The sequence below is a fragment of the Rhynchophorus ferrugineus genome, unplaced genomic scaffold (genome assembly GCF_030347505.1).
Source record: "Rhynchophorus ferrugineus isolate W39M unplaced genomic scaffold, kcgeb_rfMv2 rfM8, whole genome shotgun sequence".
NCBI classification, from domain to species: Eukaryota; Metazoa; Arthropoda; class Insecta; order Coleoptera; family Curculionidae; genus Rhynchophorus; species Rhynchophorus ferrugineus.
The window spans coordinates 33,059,581-33,077,654 of NW_027472587.1; the positions used below are offsets into that span (position 1 = coordinate 33,059,581).

Below are 18,074 nucleotides of genomic sequence, written 5' to 3' on the forward strand. Positions count from 1 at the left end.
AAAACCTTTTGAAATTTCTAATAAACCTTTTAAATTGGTACTAAATTTTATATGTTAGTGCATTTTAGTACTCATTATTAAAATTGTATTAATAGTCAGTTTTTCTTTGTTAAGAAAATGTCGATATTTCTCTGGGCTGGTATACAAATATTTTTATATTTTCTTAAATGTATGGCTATATCTCCTGTAAAATATCGCAATTTTTTCTCCGATATATCGATATAGAATATCGAATATATATATCGAATAGAGCTAAAAACAACTAATAACTTAAAATCTTTTAATTCTATTTCCTGTTTTTCATCTTGAATATAAATCAGCTATAAGTATTTTTACATCTGCATTGGTTATTAATTATCAACTATTATATACTACCAATAGGGTTCTTACATCCAAACTCCCAAAAACTGCTATCCAAACACTCAAAATATCTTCACTTCGAGTTATTAAGGGTTGCTTATTATAAAATACTAATTTAAAAATATTCAGTTTTAAATACATGGTCTTCAAATAAGTTAAGAGTAAGAAAAAAAAAACATGTATTACTGCAGATATTTATTTCACATTAATTTAAAAATATATCAAAATACAAATAAAAATGCTTTTAATTGCCACCTCTGAGTCTTAGCACTAAATGCAATGTGGACTCCTTTTGAATATTGTAATCAGATAGGGTACGACCATCTTCCAATTGTTTACCAGCAAAGATCAATCGCTGTTGATCTGGAGGAATACCTTCTTTATCTCGAATTTTAGCTTTTACATTTTCAATCGTGTCTGATGGTTCAACTTCAAGGGTGATCGTTTTACCAGTTAAAGTTTTGACAAAAATCTGCATGCCTCCTCTCAATCTCAATACCAGGTGAAGTGTAGATTCTTTCTGGATATTGTAATCAAAAAGAGTACGTCCATCTTCTAGTTGTTTACCAGCAAAGATCAATCGCTGTTGGTCTGGGGCAATGCCTTCTTTATCTTGAATCTTGGCTTTCGCATTTTCAATAGTGTCAGAGGCTTCAACCTCCAGAGTAATGGTTTTGCCAGTTAAAGTCTTGACAATAATTTGCATGCCTCCCCTCAATCTCAACACTAAGTGAAGAGTTGATTCCTTCTGGATGTTGTAATCAGACAATGTACGTCCATCTTCTAGTTGTTTACCAGCAAAGATCAATCGCTGTTGGTCTGGGGCAATGCCTTCTTTATCTTGAATCTTGGCTTTCGCATTTTCAATAGTGTCAGAGGCTTCAACCTCCAGAGTAATGGTTTTGCCAGTTAAAGTCTTGACAATAATTTGCATGCCTCCCCTCAATCTCAACACTAAGTGAAGAGTTGATTCCTTTTGGATGTTGTAATCAGACAATGTACGTCCATCTTCTAGTTGTTTACCAGCAAAGATCAATCGCTGCTGGTCTGGTGGAATGCCTTCTTTATCTTGAATCTTGGCTTTAACATTTTCGATTGTGTCAGATGCCTCAGCCTCCAGGGTGATGGTTTTGCCAGTCAAAGTCTTCACGAAAATCTGCATGCTGCAATAAAAATATATACTAATGAAAAATATAAATTGAACATAAGAAAGTAAACAACATGTAGTATAGGATTGGTTTGCTATCCACATACACTTTAGAATAATCTACATTAGGTCTAGTTATGTGTCTATTGTGTATTATGTGTCTACACTATGTCTAGCATTTGCCAGTTGTATGGTTTGCTTTTACTTGCTTGTCAATTTCTTATACATGGTTGTAAAATTAATATAAATGTAATCAAATTTTATAAATTTCAGAAACAAATAAATTTAAAAGTGAATAAAAATTATATTAAACTCTACATGTAAGAATATCAAGAAAATTATCAGAATAGCCAGCTAATTTTCGAAGATCACAGGTATGTTAAATTTGTACATATCAATATTATTTTTATAGTTCCTAGTGCTTGTACAAGAAAAAAATCCATACATGCAAGGAACAACAGATTGGTGGTGTAAAAAGGTGTAAAACAAAAGCAAAGCAAATACTATATGAATATACATAACTGAATATATATCGATGCTATTACTATGATATTGCAATATACCATATTTGACGTCTACTTTGTTTTGTTTTTTTCGTTTTCATTAATGTTCTCAATGTTTCAGTTAAAACAATCTAATTATATTATTTTAAGGTATTTAGTGGTAGTAAAAAGAAAGGCATATTAGTAAATCTGAGGAACATATACAAACTCGATTTTATTATGAGTGCTTTTTCAACTTTTAATTCGACTAGGTATATTAAAATATTGATACATTTAATCGCATTGCAATGAATTATGTATTAAAGAGAATTAATATCGTTAAATTTATAACTTCCTATTAAAATGTTAATACATAACCAAACTAAATTATAATACTGCGAAATAAGTATACTGATATATGATATATCAGTAATCTGGTAAAAATAACATTGCCAACACTAATGAACATAACAATTCACGAACTATTCTATAACAAAGACCTAATACGTATTGAGACATTTAAAACAAACATTGAAAACATTTTCAGTAATACGTAATACATAAAACACATTAACAAATAATAAATTGAAACATAATGATGCTAACCTTAGATTTTCTGAATAATCTTTATCTAAATAACGTTAAAGGAACACACAAATATTATAATTTTTGTTGGAAAGAAATTTAAAAATTGCTAAGAAACCCTTAAACAAAGCAAAATCTGCATTGTCATGAATACAAAGAAAATTGTTTCAAAGTTATACTTACTTATAGCTTTCTTATAAACACGGATAACTATAACTTCCTATCACAACTACGTTTACACAATAGAGCACGATATACAACAAAGCCCACTTTTCGCTTATTGCTTTAAACTGTTCAGCAACTTCTAGATTCAGACCTTATAAGGCCTTTTTTGAGGTTTAAACGTCAATACCCCCTCCAACTAAAATACATTTCCAAATATTAATTGTAGGGATGTGCAGAATTAACGAGAGAAGGGTATATCGATATTTCTAGCCTATATATCGATATTTTTGTAAGTCGATATTTTCGATATTTCAAAAATGTTAAAGATATTTCTTAAACTTTATAAAAACCATTTTGAAACTTCTAATAAACCTTTTAAATTGGTACTAAATTTTATATGTTAGTGCATTTTAGTACTTATTATTAAAATCTTATTAATAGTCAGTTTTTCTTTGTTAAGAAAATGTCGATATTTCTCTAGGCTGGTACACAAATATTTTTATTTTTTCTTAAAAGTCTGGCTATATCTCCTGTAAAATATCGCAATCTTTTTCTCCGATATATCGATATTTTTTTAATAATATTGAAATATTTCAAATATCGTTAGAACGTTCTATCGATATTTTCCATGGCGGCTGACAGCCATAGTTTCTTGTTATTGGATCGCTAGATAATATATTCTATGAGCATAAAATTATCGATATTTGAAAGTACATATACAAAATATATTAATTATTGGAAATCATGAACAACAATTAATTTTTATTTTCCAATACAATTCTTTTAGTCAATATCGATGTTTATTCACTTTAACCCTACTTTTTCTGAGAACATTCTTTTGTGTAAAAAGGGTGGGAGGTAAAGAATTGTCAAAAAAGTTCGATACTCTATATTATAACTGTCAATATATATTTGAAAAAGTATTGGAAAATATCGAAATTTTTTATTTGGATATTACTCATATGTCAAAACTGTTTATTTATTTTATTATTATTTATTAGAAAATATTTTTTTAATGATTTTAATATAAAATTAGCACTGTTACTGTATATCTATTTCTTTTGATACTTTATAGTGGGCTACATGACGATAATAAAGAATAACAAAAATATCGATTCAAAATAGTATACAATAAACAGATTATTAAAAATAAATTTATTTTAAAATACATGTATCATTTTTCCTAACCTGGTGAAGTATAGCCCATGGAACTATTATTTCATTCACAAGACACCAGATATTTTATATTGGCCTTTTATAATTTATAATAAGTATATTATTTGGTTACTGAAAAAAAAACAATTATTGGGGACTCATATACACAGTAAACAAAACAATTGAGGCTTAACCCTAAAATATTAACAACAGTGTTATTTACCTCAATATTAAGTTAAATACACTTTAGACATTATTAAAATTACTTAAAATACTAAACAGCTACATTAGAATGATATTATTATTATGAAAATACTATACTTATTTGGATTTTTTCGAGATGTATAAATACATTAGGGGCCCAGACACCATTGATGCACGATAGAGTATCTAATTAGAACATAGGACTTAAAAATAATGTATAAATAAACCTATACCCATAAAAACCGTCCAGTAGTTTTAATTCAGAACTGTTAAATATCTTGTTGACAACTTGTTTACATTGTTGTTACGTGAGTATAAAAGATGTTTGCATTTGCGAGAGACGATTTTAGATGCACCTAGTTTAATTCTTTCTGTTTTACGGTAAGACGCGTGAAAGCGACTTTTCATCAACAACATCAGATCAGTGTTGCTAGTCATCGAGCCGTACCTCTCATCCTACTACATTTTTATATGGTTTTTTGTAACAAACATTTTTGTACAACTTGAATGATGTAAATATACAATTCGTAACTGTTTAAAATAAAATATTGATCCTCGTGAGTTGATTTCAATGACTATGATATTTAAAACTTGTATACAATTATGAATAAAATTCATATCTTATTATTTAGATGTGTTTGATTGTTAGTAGTAGCCTTGATCCTGAAAATATGCACTAGAAAATCATTCCTAACAAAATTTATAATACAACGTTGCCGCACCAAATTTAAGTTTTAGCTTCTATTGACTCTATCAACAAAATTTAAATAAAATAACGAATTAAAAATAACGTTACAAAATATAATTTATTTTTACTTTATAGTACATCTAATGCATATTTATTGAATAGTCACAATAGCTCGTAGATTAGAGTTGTTCTATTATATGCCCATTGACATATGACAACGGTGTCGACCAGTATCAACACAAATCGAGTTTTATATATAGACCGATTTTCTTACATGTTCTGGCACATCAGACTTCTTTCTGTATCTTTTTAACTAGAGTAATGCTAATTAGTAAAATCAGAAAAAAAAATACCTTGAGTTTAAAAAGGATTTTGCGTTTTTATAAACTGAATATATCAATATGTTCGATGGTCTTAATGACGTGCATTGGCTGTTTGATTGGAAGAACTAAAAGTGTAATGTGGCGAAAGCATAATGGCATGGTGAAGCATTAATAGGTGTTGAAACACGAGAGAGTAACATGTTACAATGATACAATGCAAGTGTTCAATAAATTCTTTATATAGTATATACAATAAAACAGCCCAGTGCGCCATCAAAAATTATTACGTCACAACGTTGCCGTATCAAATTGGACTTATAACATCTAATTATCACCAACATTTTGGAGAATCTTGTAGACATTTGGCATCAGGGTCGAGCAGTGCCAACACAAATCTAATTTTATAGATTGATTCGGTTATATGTTCGACCCATCGGACAGCATTTTGTCTCTTTTTAATTAGGTTAAAATGATGATAATGACTATTTTTGACACCTGTGACTGAACACTGTAACTGTCCTCAGAAACAATAAAATCATGATATTCTTTACTAGTACTGCTGTTCCTGTTACTCTTATGCGTTATTTCATGTTTTTTTTTTAATATACCTTTAGGGCATGAATTAAAAGTTTGGAATTATTTGCCTGTCACGTATTGTGATGCCTCTGACAACCAAAGCATTTTGTAAAGTAAAATCCTATCAAATATTCTTTTTAATCTCTCTTTGCTTTGCAAACATAAATATAACAGTAAAATTCCTTAAATTAGAAACCTGCAGACAATCTAACCTGATTAGGACAGACGTTAAAGTAAGCAGAAGTTTGCTATAGTAACACTTGTTGCCCTGAATCTAATCTAAAACTGCAGCAATTATGTTCTAGTTTCTAGTAAGTTTCTAGGAAAGTAGGATCTATTGCCCTTTTCTAACATCCGATTCCTTAATATTTATGGAAAGAGAAAATTGCCTAAATGTGGCTTTCTTACATGAAGACGTGAGCTAGTAAATAAAATTCTCATGATATTCAAATGCAGCCACATTAACGTTCGAGAAGAACCAGTGTTTATGTTTATCCAAGTTAATTTCTATGTATTAAATAAATCGTAAATATAACTTTTATGTGAGTTAAAAGATTATACTCGTATACTGCCGTAGACTAATATAAAGGTACATATTTAGACATGTAAATATTCAAACAACCAAGAAACCATTGACATTTAACAAGCACACCAGCGTCAGGTACTTGAAATATGTATAACAAATTATATTTTCAAGATGTAATTAAAATACAAAACATGTATTTGTATTTTAATTACAATTTCTAAATACTAAAAGTAATTCAAATACTACCCAACCCTGGCGTTTTATTGCTTATTACCCCAATTAAGACTTTACAGCTTTATAAGTAGGTATATAAATTGATAAGAAAACCAAACATCAAAAAAACCTGACTAGCTATACAATATGCTATTGACAATATCGCAGTTTCTCTAAAACGAAATAAATACATAAAATACTACTAATACGAATAAAAATATAAAATATCCCAATATAATACAGTCGCAACAAAAGCCATTAATATGATTTGCTGTTGGTTGATTGGCCGTATCGGATTACTAAAAAATCAACACATCAATACTAGAAAGGTTACACGTTGAATTAAATAGTTTTTTCTCTCTTGCGCAATTTAATGGTTATAAAAGTGACTTTTAAATAAGCTAAGAAAGTATGTTCATAAACAGTCTTAAATTGATCTTAACTACATTCTCAGAAAGTTCTAATTAGGGAAGAAAACAATAAAATTTAACAATGAACAAATAACCTTATAGGAAAACAACCAGTATTACTAAAATACAAAATATGTACTTAAATGGATCCTAGAAGTTCCTCAAAAGTGAATAATTTCATTTAATAGTATAGGACAGGAATACAGATATAAAATTCTTAATGGTTCAAAAATGTTAAAGATATTTCTTAAACTTTATAAAAAACCTTTTGAAATTTCTAATAAACCTTTTAAATTGGTACTAAATTTTATATGTTAGTGCATTTTAGTACTCATTATTAAAATTGTATTAATAGTCAGTTTTTCTTTGTTAAGAAAATGTCGATATTTCTCTGGGCTGGTATACAAATATTTTTATATTTTCTTAAATGTATGGCTATATCTCCTGTAAAATATCGCAATTTTTTCTCCGATATATCGATATAGAATATCGAATATATATATATATCGAATAGAGCTAAAAACAACTAATAACTTAATATCTTTTAATTCTATTTCCTGTTTTTCATCTTGAATATAAATCAGCTATAAGTATTTTTACATCTGCATTGGTTATTAATTATCAACTATTATATACTACCAATAGGGTTCTTACATCCAAACTCCCAAAAACTGCTATCCAAACACTCAAAATATCTTCACTTCGAGTTATTAAGGGTTGCTTATTATAAAATACTAATTTAAAAATATTCAGTTTTAAATACATGGTCTTCAAATAAGTTAAGAGTAAGAAAAAAAAACATGTATTACTGCAGATATTTATTTCACATTAATTTAAAAATATATCAAAATACAAATAAAAATGCTTTTAATTGCCACCTCTGAGTCTTAGCACTAAATGCAATGTGGACTCCTTTTGAATATTGTAATCAGATAGGGTACGACCATCTTCCAATTGTTTACCAGCAAAGATCAATCGCTGTTGATCTGGAGGAATACCTTCTTTATCTCGAATTTTAGCTTTTACATTTTCAATCGTGTCTGATGGTTCAACTTCAAGGGTGATCGTTTTACCAGTTAAAGTTTTGACAAAAATCTGCATGCCTCCTCTCAATCTCAATACCAGGTGAAGTGTAGATTCCTTCTGGATATTGTAATCAGAAAGAGTACGTCCATCTTCTAGTTGTTTACCAGCAAAGATCAATCGCTGTTGGTCTGGGGCAATGCCTTCTTTATCTTGAATCTTGGCTTTCGCATTTTCAATAGTGTCAGAGGCTTCAACCTCCAGAGTAATGGTTTTGCCAGTTAAAGTCTTGACAATAATTTGCATGCCTCCCCTCAATCTCAACACTAAGTGAAGAGTTGATTCCTTTTGGATGTTGTAATCAGACAATGTACGTCCATCTTCTAGTTGTTTACCAGCAAAGATCAATCGCTGCTGGTCTGGTGGAATGCCTTCTTTATCTTGAATCTTGGCTTTAACATTTTCGATTGTGTCAGATGCCTCAGCCTCCAGGGTGATGGTTTTGCCAGTCAAAGTCTTCACGAAAATCTGCATGCTGCAATAAAAAAATATACTAATGAAAAATATAAATTGAACATAAGAAAGTAAACAACATGTAGTATAGGATTGCTTTGCTATCCACATACACTTTAGAATAATCTACATTAGGTCTAGTTATGTGTCTATTGTGTATTATGTGTCTACATTATGTCTAGCATTTGCCAGTTGTATGGTTTGCTTTTACTTGCTTGTCAATTTCTTATACATGGTTGTAAAATTAATATAAATGTAATCAAATTTTATAAATTTCAGAAACAAATAAATTTAAAAGTGAATAAAAATTATATTAAACTCTACATGTAAGAATATCAAGAAAATTATCAGAATAGCCAGCTAATTTTCGAAGATCACAGGTATGTTAAATTTGTACATATCAATATTATTTTTATAGTTCCTAGTGCTTGTACAAGAAAAAAATCCATACATGCAAGGAACAACAGATTGGTGGTGTAAAAAGGTGTAAAACAAAAGCAAAGCAAATACTATATGAATATACATAACTGAATATATATCGATGCTATTACTATGATATTGCAATATACCAAATTTGACGTCTACTTTGTTTTGTTTTTTTCGTTTTCATTAATGTTCTCAATGTTTCAGTTAAAACAATCTAATTATATTATTTTAAGGTATTTAGTGGTAGTAAAAAGAAAGGCATATTAGTAAATCTGAGGAACATATACAAACTCGATTTTATTATGAGTGCTTTTTCAACTTTTAATTCGACTAGGTATATTAAAATATTGATACATTTAATCGCATTGCAATGAATTATGTATTAAAGAGAATTAATATCGTTAAATTTATAACTTCCTATTAAAAAGTTAATACATAACCAAACTAAATTATAATACTGCGAAATAAGTATACTGATATATGATATATCAGTAATCTGGTAAAAATAACATTGCCAACACTAATGAACATAACAATTCACGAACTATTCTATAACAAAGACCTAATACGTATTGAAACATTTAAAACAAACATTGAAAACATTTTCAGTAATACGTAATACATAAAACACATTAACAAATAATAAATTGAAACATAATGATGCTAACCTTAGATTTCCTGAATAATCTTTATCTAAATAACGTTAAAGGAACACACAAATATTATAATTTTTGTTGGAAAGAAATTTAAAAATTGCTAAGAAACCCTTAAACAAAGCAAAATCTGCATTGTCATGTATACAAAGAAAATTGTTTCAAAGTTATACTTACTTATAGCTTTCTTATAAACACGGATAACTATAACTTCCTATCACAACTACGTTTACACAATAGAGCACGATATACAACAAAGCCCACTTTTTGCTTATTGCTTTAAACTGTTCAGCAACTTCTAGATTCAGACCTTATAAGGCCTTTTTTGAGGTCTGAACGTCAATACCCCCTCCAACTAAAATACATTTCGAAATATTAATTGTAGGGATGTGGAAAATAAACGGGAGAGAAGATTATAAGTCGATATTTTCGATATTTCAAAAATGTTAAAGATATTTCTTAAACTTTATAAAAACCATTTTGAAACTTCTAATAAACCTTTTAAATTGGTACTAAATTTTATATGTTAGTGCATTTTAGTACTTATTATTAAAATCTTATTAATAGTCAGTTTTTCTTTGTTAAGAAATACAGTATACAAATATTTTTATTTTTTCTTAAAAGTCTGGCTATATCTCCTGTAAAATATCGCAATCTTTTTCTCCGATATATCGATATTTTTTAATAATATTGAAATATTTCAAATATCGTTAGAACGTTCTATCGATATTTTCCATGGCGGCTGACAGCCAAGTTTCTTGTTATTGGATCGCTAGATAATACATTCTATGAGCATAAAATTATCGATATTTGAAAGTACATATACAAAATATATTAATTATTGGAAATCATGAACAACAATTAATTTTTATTTTCCAATACAATTCTTTTAGTCAATATCGATGTTTATTCACTTTAACCCTACTTTTTCTGAGAACATTCTTTTGTGTAAAAAGGGTGGGAGGTAAAGAATTGTCAAAAAAGTTCGATACTCTATATTATAACTGTCAATATATATTTGAAAAAGTATTGGAAAATATCGAAATTTTTTATTTGGATATTACTCATATGTCAAAACTGTTTATTTATTTTATTATTATTTATTAGAAAATATTTTTTTAATGATTTTAATATAAAATTAGCATTGTTACTGTATATCTATTTCTTTTGATACTTTATAATGGGCTACATGACGATAATAAAGAATAACAAAAATATCGATTCAAAATTGTATACAATAAACAAATTATTAAAAATAAATTTATTTTAAAATGCATGTATCATTTTTCCTAACCTGGTGAAGTATAGCCCATGGAACTATTATTTCAATCACAAGACACCAGATATTTTATATTGGCCTTTTATAATTTATAATAAGTATATTATTTGGTTACTGAAAAGAAAACAATTATTGGGGACTCATATACACAGTAAACAAAACAATTGAGGCTTAACCCTAAAATATTAACAACAGTGTTATTTACCTCAATATTAAGTTAAATACACTTTAGACATTATTAAAGTTACTTAAAATACTAAACAGCTACATTAGAATGATATTATTATTATGAAAATACTATACTTATTTGGATTTTTTCGAGATGTATAAATACATTAGGGGCCCAGACACCATTGATGCACGATATAGTATCTAATTAGAACATAGGACTTAAAAATAATGTATAAATAAACCTATACCCATAAAAACCGTCCAGTAGTTTTAATTCAGAACTGTTAAATATCTTGTTGACAACTTGTTTACATTGTTGTTACGTGAGTATAAAAGATGTTTGCATTTGCGAGAGACGATTTTAGATGCACCTAGTTTAATTCTTTCTGTTTTACCCTAAGACGCGTGAAAGCGACTTTTCATCAACAACATCAGATCAGTGTTGCTAGTCATCGAGCCGTACCTCTCATCCTACAACATTTTTGTATGGTTTTTTGTAACGAACATTTTTGTACAACTTGAATGATGTAAATATACAATTCGTAACTGTTTAAAATAAAATATTGATCCTCGTGACTTGATTTCAATGACTATGATATCTAAAACTTGTATACAATTATGAATAAAATTCATATCTTATTATTTAGATGTGTTTGATTGTTAGTAGTAGCCTTGATCCTGAAAATATGCACTAGAAAATCATTCCTAACAAAATTTATAATGCAACGTTGCCGCACCAAATGCATATTTATTGAATAGTCACAATAGCTCGTAGATTAGAGTAGTTCTATTATGTGCCCATTGACATATGACAACGGTGTCGACCAGTATCAACACAAATCGAGTTTTATATATAGACCGATTTTCTTACATGTTCTGGCACATCAGACTTCTTTCTGTCTCTTTTTAACTAGAGTAATGCTAATTAGTAAAATCAGAAAGAAAAATGCCTTGAGTTTAAAAAGGATTTTGCGCTTTTATAAACTGAATATATCAATATGTTCGATGGTCTTAATGACGTGCATTGGCTGTTTGATTGGAAGAACTAAAAGTGTAATGTGGCGAAAGCATAATGGCATGGTGAAGCATTAATAGGTGTTGAAACACGAGAGAGTAACATGTTACAATGATACAATGCAAGTGTTCAATAAATTCTTTATATAGTATATACAATAAAACAGCCCAGTGCGCCATCAAAAATTATTACGTCACAACGTTGCCGTATCAAATTGGACTTATAACATCTAATTATCACTAACATTTTGGAGAATCTTGTAGACATTTGGCATCAGGGTCGAGCAGTGCCAACACAAATCTAATTTTATAGATTGATTCGGTTATATGTTCGACCCATCGGACAGCATTTTGTCTCTTTTTAATTAGGTTAAAATGATGATAATGACTATTTTTGACACCTGTGACTGAACACTGTAACTGTCCTCAGAAACAATAAAATCATGATATTCTTTACTAGTACTGCTGTTCCTGTTACTCTTATGCGTTATTTCATGTTTTTTTTAAATATACCTTTAGGGCATGAATTAAAAGCTTGGAATTATTTGCCTGTCACGTATTGTGATGCCTCTGACAACCAAAGCATGTAAGTTGTAAAGTAAAATCCTATCAAATATTCTTTTTAATCTCTCTTTTAGTTGCAAACATAAATATAACAGTAAAATTCCTTAAATTAGAAACCTGCAGACAATCTAACCTGATTAGGACAGACGTTAAAGTAAGCAGAAGTTTGCTATAGTAACACTTGTTGCCCTGAATCTAATCTAAAACTGCAGCAATTATGTTCTAGTTTCTAGTAAGTTTCTAGGAAAGTAGGATCTATTGCCCTTTTCTAACATCCGATTCCTTAATATTTATGGAAAGAGAAAAATGACTAAATGTGGCTTTCTTACATGAAGACGTGAGCTAGTAAATAAAATTCTCATGATATTCAAATGCAGCCACATTAACGTTCGAGAAGAACCAGTGTTTATGTTTATCCAAGTTAATTTCTATGTATTAAATAAATCGTATATATAACTTTTATGTGAGTTAAAAGATTATACTCGTATACTGCCGTAGACTAATATAAAGGTACATACATTTTACATGTAAATATTCAAACAACCAAGAAACCATTGACATTTAACAAGCACACCAGCGTCAGGTACTTGAAATATGTATAACAAATTATATTTTCAAGATGTAATTAAAATACAAAACATGTATTTGTATTTCAATTACAATTTCTAAATACAAGTAATTCAAATACTACCCAACCCTGGCGTTTTATTGCTTATTACCCCAATTAAGAATTTCCAGCTTTATAAGTAGGTATATAAATTGATAAGAAAACCAAACATCAAAAATACCTGACTAGCTATACAATATGCTATTGACAATACCGCAGTTTCTCTAAAACGAAATAAATACATAAAATACTACTAATACGAATAAAAATATAAAATATCCCAATATAATACAGTCGCAACAAAAGCCATTAATATGATTTGCTGTTGGTTGATTGGCCGTATCGGATTACTAAAAAATCAACACATCAATACTAGAAAGGTTACACGTTGAATTAAATAGTTTTTTCTCTCTTGCGCAATTTAATGGTTATAAAAGTGACTTTTAAATAAGCTAAGAAAGTATGTTCATAAACAGTCTTAAATTGATCTTAACTACATCCTCAGAAAGTTCTAATTAGGGAAGAAAACAATAAAATTTAACAATGAACAAATAACCTTATAGGAAAACAACCAGTATTACTAAAATACAAAATATGTACTTAAATTGATCCAATAAATGGATCCTAGAAGTTCCTCAAAAGTGAATAATTTCATTTAATAGTATAGGACAAGAATACAGATATAAAATTCTTAATGGTTCAAAAATGTTAAAGATATTTCTTAAACTTTATAAAAAACCTTTCGAAATTTCTAATAAACCTTTTAAATTGGTACTAAATTTTATATGTTAGTGCATTTTAGTACTTATTATTAAAATTGTATTAATAGTCAGTTTTTCTTTGTTAAGAAAATGTCGATATTTCTCTGGGCTGGTATACAAATATTTTTATATTTTCTTAAATGTATGGCTATATCTCCTGTAAAATATCGCAATTTTTTCTCCGATATATCGATACAGAATATCGAATATATATATCGAATAGAGCTAAAAACAACTAATAACTTAATATCTTTTAATTCTATTTCCTGTTTTTCATCTTGAATATAAATCAGCTATAAGTATTTTTACATCTGCATTGGTTATTAATTATCAACTATTATATACTACCAATAGGGTTCTTACATCCAAACTCCCAAAAACTGCTATCCAAACACTCAAAATATCTTCACTTCGAGTTATTAAGGGTTGCTTATTATAAAATACTAATTTAAAAATATTCAGTTTTAAATACATGGTCTTCAAATAAGTTAAGAGTAAGAAAAAAAAACATGTATTACTGCAGATATTTATTTCACATTAATTTAAAAATATATCAAAATACAAATAAAAATGCTTTTAATTGCCACCTCTGAGTCTTAGCACTAAATGCAATGTGGACTCCTTTTGAATATTGTAATCAGATAGGGTACGACCATCTTCCAATTGTTTACCAGCAAAGATCAATCGCTGTTGATCTGGAGGAATACCTTCTTTATCTCGAATTTTAGCTTTTACATTTTCAATCGTGTCTGATGGTTCAACTTCAAGGGTGATCGTTTTACCAGTTAAAGTTTTGACAAAAATCTGCATGCCTCCTCTCAATCTCAATACCAGGTGAAGTGTAGATTCTTTCTGGATATTGTAATCAAAAAGAGTACGTCCATCTTCTAGTTGTTTACCAGCAAAGATCAATCGCTGTTGGTCTGGGGCAATGCCTTCTTTATCTTGAATCTTGGCTTTCGCATTTTCAATAGTGTCAGAGGCTTCAACCTCCAGAGTAATGGTTTTGCCAGTTAAAGTCTTGACAATAATTTGCATGCCTCCCCTCAATCTCAACACTAAGTGAAGAGTTGATTCCTTCTGGATGTTGTAATCAGACAATGTACGTCCATCTTCTAGTTGTTTACCAGCAAAGATCAATCGCTGTTGGTCTGGGGCAATGCCTTCTTTATCTTGAATCTTGGCTTTCGCATTTTCAATAGTGTCAGAGGCTTCAACCTCCAGAGTAATGGTTTTGCCAGTTAAAGTCTTGACAATAATTTGCATGCCTCCCCTCAATCTCAACACTAAGTGAAGAGTTGATTCCTTTTGGATGTTGTAATCAGACAATGTACGTCCATCTTCTAGTTGTTTACCAGCAAAGATCAATCGCTGCTGGTCTGGTGGAATGCCTTCTTTATCTTGAATCTTGGCTTTAACATTTTCGATTGTGTCAGATGCCTCAGCCTCCAGGGTGATGGTTTTGCCAGTCAAAGTCTTCACGAAAATCTGCATGCTGCAATAAAAATATATACTAATGAAAAATATAAATTGAACATAAGAAAGTAAACAACATGTAGTATAGGATTGGTTTGCTATCCACATACACTTTAGAATAATCTACATTAGGTCTAGTTATGTGTCTATTGTGTATTATGTGTCTACACTATGTCTAGCATTTGCCAGTTGTATGGTTTGCTTTTACTTGCTTGTCAATTTCTTATACATGGTTGTAAAATTAATATAAATGTAATCAAATTTTATAAATTTCAGAAACAAATAAATTTAAAAGTGAATAAAAATTATATTAAACTCTACATGTAAGAATATCAAGAAAATTATCAGAATAGCCAGCTAATTTTCGAAGATCACAGGTATGTTAAATTTGTACATATCAATATTATTTTTATAGTTCCTAGTGCTTGTACAAGAAAAAAATCCATACATGCAAGGAACAACAGATTGGTGGTGTAAAAAGGTGTAAAACAAAAGCAAAGCAAATACTATATGAATATACATAACTGAATATATATCGATGCTATTACTATGATATTGCAATATACCATATTTGACGTCTACTTTGTTTTGTTTTTTTCGTTTTCATTAATGTTCTCAATGTTTCAGTTAAAACAATCTAATTATATTATTTTAAGGTATTTAGTGGTAGTAAAAAGAAAGGCATATTAGTAAATCTGAGGAACATATACAAACTCGATTTTATTATGAGTGCTTTTTCAACTTTTAATTCGACTAGGTATATTAAAATATTGATACATTTAATCGCATTGCAATGAATTATGTATTAAAGAGAATTAATATCGTTAAATTTATAACTTCCTATTAAAATGTTAATACATAACCAAACTAAATTATAATACTGCGAAATAAGTATACTGATATATGATATATCAGTAATCTGGTAAAAATAACATTGCCAACACTAATGAACATAACAATTCACGAACTATTCTATAACAAAGACCTAATACGTATTGAGACATTTAAAACAAACATTGAAAACATTTTCAGTAATACGTAATACATAAAACACATTAACAAATAATAAATTGAAACATAATGATGCTAACCTTAGATTTCCTGAATAATCTTTATCTAAATAACGTTAAAGGAACACACAAATATTATAATTTTTGTTGGAAAGAAATTTAAAAATTGCTAAGAAACCCTTAAACAAAGCAAAATCTGCATTGTCATGAATACAAAGAAAATTGTTTCAAAGTTATACTTACTTATAGCTTTCTTATAAACACGGATAACTATAACTTCCTATCACAACTACGTTTACACAATAGAGCACGATATACAACAAAGCCCACTTTTCGCTTATTGCTTTAAACTGTTCAGCAACTTCTAGATTCAGACCTTATAAGGCCTTTTTTGAGGTTTAAACGTCAATACCCCCTCCAACTAAAATACATTTCCAAATATTAATTGTAGGGATGTGCAGAATTAACGAGAGAAGGGTATATCGATATTTCTAGCCTATATATCGATATTTTTGTAAGTCGATATTTTCGATATTTCAAAAATGTTAAAGATATTTCTTAAACTTTATAAAAACCATTTTGAAACTTCTAATAAACCTTTTAAATTGGTACTAAATTTTATATGTTAGTGCATTTTAGTACTTATTATTAAAATCTTATTAATAGTCAGTTTTTCTTTGTTAAGAAATACAGTATACAAATATTTTTATTTTTTCTTAAAAGTCTGGCTATATCTCCTGTAAAATATCGCAATCTTTTTCTCCGATATATCGATATTTTTTAATAATATTGAAATATTTCAAATATCGTTAGAACGTTCTATCGATATTTTCCATGGCGGCTGACAGCCAAGTTTCTTGTTATTGGATCGCTAGATAATACATTCTATGAGCATAAAATTATCGATATTTGAAAGTACATATACAAAATATATTAATTATTGGAAATCATGAACAACAATTAATTTTTATTTTCCAATACAATTCTTTTAGTCAATATCGATGTTTATTCACTTTAACCCTACTTTTTCTGAGAACATTCTTTTGTGTAAAAAGGGTGGGAGGTAAAGAATTGTCAAAAAAGTTCGATACTCTATATTATAACTGTCAATATATATTTGAAAAAGTATTGGAAAATATCGAAATTTTTTATTTGGATATTACTCATATGTCAAAACTGTTTATTTATTTTATTATTATTTATTAGAAAATATTTTTTTAATGATTTTAATATAAAATTAGCATTGTTACTGTATATCTATTTCTTTTGATACTTTATAATGGGCTACATGACGATAATAAAGAATAACAAAAATATCGATTCAAAATTGTATACAATAAACAGATTATTAAAAATAAATTTATTTTAAAATGCATGTATCATTTTTCCTAACCTGGTGAAGTATAGCCCATGGAACTATTATTTCAATCACAAGACACCAGATATTTTATATTGGCCTTTTATAATTTATAATAAGTATATTATTTGGTTACTGAAAAGAAAACAATTATTGGGGACTCATATACACAGTAAACAAAACAATTGAGGCTTAACCCTAAAATATTAACAACAGTGTTATTTACCTCAATATTAAGTTAAATACACTTTAGACATTATTAAAGTTACTTAAAATACTAAACAGCTACATTAGAATGATATTATTATTATGAAAATACTATACTTATTTGGATTTTTTCGAGATGTATAAATACATTAGGGGCCCAGACACCATTGATGCACGAT

The 18,074-nt window shown here is 28.6% G+C and overlaps 1 pseudogene across 1 annotated transcript; it reads right to left on the reverse strand.

The window, feature by feature from the left end:
* Nucleotides 1-540: 540 nt before the first annotated feature.
* LOC143201095 (polyubiquitin-A-like) lies at nt 541-16,704 on the reverse strand (annotated as a pseudogene). The gene is made up of 4 exons (XR_013006880.1): nt 16,575-16,704; nt 14,408-15,340; nt 7,688-8,392; nt 541-1,523 (listed from the first exon to the last, which is right to left on the reverse strand). The product of XR_013006880.1 is annotated as a polyubiquitin-A-like (transcript).
* Between the last annotated feature and the right edge of the window lie 1,370 nt (nt 16,705-18,074).